Consider the following 4,564-nt stretch of genomic DNA (forward strand, 5'->3'; position numbering starts at 1 on the left):
GAAGCGTCCCGTGGCTGTTTTTAGCATGATAACAAGTAAAGCATTCGAGGAAACGTTCGTTTATTTGAATGTCCGTCGAGCCACTGGAGCGCTAATGAGAGAGAAGCGCTCCAGTTAGCGTAAGGTTTTTAGCCTTCGAGAGCTAACTATGGCCATCGAGGACTACGAAGCGTCCCGTGGGTGTTTTTAGCATGATAACAAGTGAAGCATTTGAGGAAACGTTCGTTTATTTGAAATTCCCATCACTCATAAGCAATTTACTCTGAGCAGCTAATCGGATGCTACGGATCTAGCTTCAGTATCTACACACATAGACAGTGAGGTCCCTCTTGGCCAATCGGAGGCCAGGATGATGCTCGGTAAGCCAATGGCAGAGTAGCTATGAGTATGTTGAGTCCAGGAAACTCACAGCTGTGACCGAAATAAACATCGTTCACTATGTAAACCAGTGTGGTGGTGGTTGCTGTTGCCTTTTTTCGAACGAAGCAGTAGAGGTCGCTGTTGGAGAAGACTTCGTTGTAGTGAATGTCTTCGCGAGGCTGGAGCAGAGAAAATGATTTCGTATAACGCAACGGGGGTTTTCGTCGTATGGGGGGGCAGGAGAATGGGAATTGTGTTAATGCATGAAGATTTTTTCACATAAGGGTGTATTTTCGCCCAGGTTTCATTCTAGAAGAGTTTCACTGTATTAAATTGAATAACCAACAAAGACAAGATAGTTAATGTTCAAAGAGATAAACTTGTCTGGTTTCGGCAAGTAATCATCAACTTAGAATGTTACGGCTGCAACAGGTTTAAAAAAGAGCTGGTGGCAAAACAGATTGAGAAGATGAGGAATGCGCATCAAACACCTGTTTGGAACATTCCACAGGTGAACAGGCTAACTGGGAACAGGTTTATGCCATGTTTATGTGTCAAAGAAGCATCCCAAAATTGCTTAAATAGGACGTTTTTCACGTTTTTCACATCTTTGTAAACAATTGTGTCAGGAAATAGTCAAACAGTTTCAGGACAATGTTCCTCAATGTTCATACACAAGGAATTTCGGTATACCATCATCGATGGTCCATAATATCAAAAGATTCAGAGAATCTGGAGAAATCACTGCAGGTAAGCGGCATGGACAAAAGCCAGCATCTGTGATTGTATAGCACTGTGTTCATGCCAATGGCATGAAAAACGTACATATCTGTGAGGGTACCATTCATAATGATCGGTACATGCAGACTTTGGAGAAACATATTGTCATGGTTCTGTTTGTGAACAACAGGACGCACTGTAGGGCTCCGCCTGCAGCTGCACACCTGTTGGTCATTGTGTCCTTAGTTTGTTTGTTTGTGACTGTCATGTTTGTTTCGGTCATGTTTCTGTTGTTGTTAGTTGTCAGCTTCAGCCATGGTTTTTGTTTGCTACTTTGGATTTGTTTTGTTTTCCGGACTTTGAGTGTTCTGGATTTTGTTTCCTTATATTTTAATACAACTTGTCAACTTCACCCTGCTCCTCCCTCTTGCCTGCTTTTTGGGGTTGTCCACCACCACGATCGTGAAAGAATGACCCGATCAACTACTGGACCCCGAAGGTACAAAGGACTGGTCCCAGTTCCACCCTGTGCCTGGCAGAGCACATCTGCGGCCGACACCCTTTTCCTCTTCAGGCAGCTCAGATCACGTGGCTGTCCCATGTTCATCGTTACGTCAAGCCACGTCTACAGTAGGCCGAGCCCCATCTGCGTCTACGTTGAGCCGAGCCTCGTCACTTGTCTGTTTGAATTGAGTCACATTCACGTCCACGATGAGCCGTGCCACGTCCACATCAGGCCGAGCCCCGTTCATGTCTGGCCATCCCATGTTCCCCGTCACGCCAAGCTCCATCCACATCAGGCCAAGCCCAGCCATAGGGTTGCCGCCGCCCCCCATTCCTGTTCCCCGACGAGGCAAAGGTCGCTGTTGCTTTTGTTCCTGTTCCCCGGCGAGGCAAGGGTTGCCGTTGCTTTTGTTCCTGTTCCCCGTCGAGGCAAGGGTTGCCATCACTTTTGTTCCCGTTCCCCAGCGAAGCAAGATCATGGGTGACTTTGGTCCCTTGAGGGAAGGCCACTGTCATGGTTCTGCTTGTGACCAACAGGCGGCACTGTAGGGCTTCGCCTGCAGCTGCACACCTGTTGGTCATTGTGTCATTAGTTTGTTTGTTTGTTCCTGTCATGTTTGTTCTGTCATGTTTGTTTCGGTCATGTTTCTGTTGTTGTTAGTTGTTAGCTTCAGCCATGGTGTTTGTTTGCTACTTTGGATTCGTTTTGTTTTCTGGACTTTTTTGTGTTCTGGAATTTGTTTCCTTAATACTGTATTTTAATACAACTTGTCAACTTCATCCTGCTCCTCCCTCTTGCCTGCTTTTTGGGGTCCTCCACCACCATGACACATATGCAGCCATTCAAGCAATGTATTTTTCATGGATGCCCCTTGCTTATTTCAGGAAGATAAAGTCAACCCACCTTCTGAGTGTGTTACAACAACAAAGTGGCTTTGTAGTAAAAGAGTGTGGGTACAAGACTGGCATGCCTCTAGTCCAGATCTGTCTCCCAATGAAAATGTAGGGAGCATTAGGAAGCGTAAAATACGACAACACAGACCCCAAGACTATTGAACAGCTGAACCTGAACATCAAGCAACAGTGGGAAAGAATTCCACCGACAAAGCTTCAACAATTAGTGTCCTCAGTTCCCAAAAGTTTATTGAACATTGTTAAAAGCAAAGGTGATGACCCTGTTTTTTGGAACATGTTGCATCCATAACATTGTAAATTAATGATTTGCTAAAATCAATAATGTGTATTCAGTTTGAACATTAAATATATTGTCTTTGTGGTGTATTCAGTTCGATATAGGTTGGACATGATTTGCGAATCATTGTATTCTGGTTTTACTCATGTTAGCCACAATGACCCAACTTCATTGGAATCGGGTTTGAATATACAATACTACCTCCCCTTCATTCTTGTTTTCTCTATTCCTCCAAACCATTTCATATCCATCCATGCCTTTTTCATTGTTAATCCAGGTTTTTGATACTGCACAAATGTTGAAGAGTTCTGTGAACTGGCTCGGGTAAGATTTAATATTATGGAAATTAGCATTTAGACTTCGGCTTTTTAAGTAGATAATTGATATTTTCTGTACAGTCAATTGTGTTATGCTGTTCATCTGTGTAATTCCTGCAGGTATTGTTGAAGGAATGAAAAAAAATTAGGGTCAATGTCATTTTTACTGATGCACGATATCCTGCTTTGTATGGCCGATACCGATTTCGATAACCAATTTGTATTCTTTTTTTGGATACTACAAAGATGTCTGTTATTGCTGCGTAAAAGAATAAAAAAAATTAATCACGCACTTAATGTAGTGGGGTTGGAGAGTGATCAGTGGTCAGCAACAATGAGCACGTGTATATTTTGCTGTTTTCTGAACTCTTGTGACATCAGTTGGTGAGGTGATAAGCAATGTCAAAGGCTCTGATGCGTACTGTTCCTATTAATAAAGTTGGTCGCGTTGTTTTTATCATCCCCACTAGTGTTTTATATATCGTGTAATATATTTTGATAGTTATTTTATCTATTAATTATTATTTCTGTGTATGAGAGTGGGGGCACTCGAGTAGGGGGGTGACATTAGTGAGAGGGGATGAGCCCGGAGGGGAAGATTGGCTCAGACAGGCAGTCTGAGTATGGAGCGTATGGGCGTGAGTTGTACCCACCACCAGCTCTACACGTGTTTTATTCCCGTTTTGTTCATTGAAAAATGCGAACAGATGACATCAGCGACTGTATGCATCCTTGACGACACTGAAGGGCATTACATTTAGCGTCAGGCGTTTGGGGTTCATCCGTCAACGTCTGACTTTAATGTGTGAGGATGTTCGGCGACTCAGGTACTCGGCAGGAGGTAAAGGAAGAGGGCGTTATGTGCCACGATCACAGTACTCAATGCGTCAAAATGAGCATGAGCCTGCCAAAATGGGATTACACAATGACGAAGTGGTAGGTGCCACTGTGGCCAAGATGGATGTAAACATGCATGGTGGCGACCAAGGGCTCGCGTGGCCCGCCATGAAGGTACTTAAGTTCTCCGGGAAGGGAATTTAGGCTTACAGCGCACAGTTTGAGTTGGTGGCTGATGCAGCAGATTGGTCGGAGAAGACGAATCCGTGATGGAGGACGCTATGTCCTGTATGCTGCTGAGCTCCGAAAAGAGATTAGATCACAGCACATTGGTGGGTGCTTTGTAGAGGCACTTTGGGGAGTTTCATTTGAGAGAATCTGCGCTGTGAGTTCAAACAGTGTGATCGACATCCAGATGAGGTGCTCCGTTGCCTCATTTATGACATTGAGAGGCTAGGTCGGTGCGCATATGCCAGAAATGCCAAAGGAGGTCCAAAAATGAACTCATACGCAACCAGGTCATCCAAGCTCTCAGACCGGAAGTGCTGCGACTGCACGTCCAGCTTGCCCACTGGGGAGTCCTGGGAAAAGCACTTCCTCTTGCCATGGAGCGGGAGATTGCAGTCAAGGGGGA

The 4,564-nt window shown here is 44.7% G+C and overlaps 1 long non-coding RNA gene across 1 annotated transcript in view; it reads right to left on the reverse strand.

Moving 5' to 3' along the window:
- LOC109531040 (uncharacterized) overlaps positions 1 to 2,182 on the reverse strand; it is a 10,976-nt gene extending 8,794 nt beyond the window's left edge. The window contains exons 1-2 of the long non-coding RNA XR_002171105.1: positions 2,095 to 2,182; positions 1,860 to 1,865 (exon numbers count right to left, since the gene is read on the reverse strand). This is a non-coding gene — a long non-coding RNA (uncharacterized LOC109531040). The remainder of the gene's footprint in view (positions 1 to 1,859; positions 1,866 to 2,094) is intronic.
- Positions 2,183 to 4,564: the final 2,382 nt, after the last annotated feature.

The sequence above is a fragment of the Hippocampus comes genome, unplaced genomic scaffold, assembly GCF_001891065.2.
Source record: "Hippocampus comes isolate QL1 unplaced genomic scaffold, H_comes_QL1_v1.1 scaffold146, whole genome shotgun sequence".
Taxonomy (NCBI): domain Eukaryota; kingdom Metazoa; phylum Chordata; class Actinopteri; order Syngnathiformes; family Syngnathidae; genus Hippocampus; species Hippocampus comes.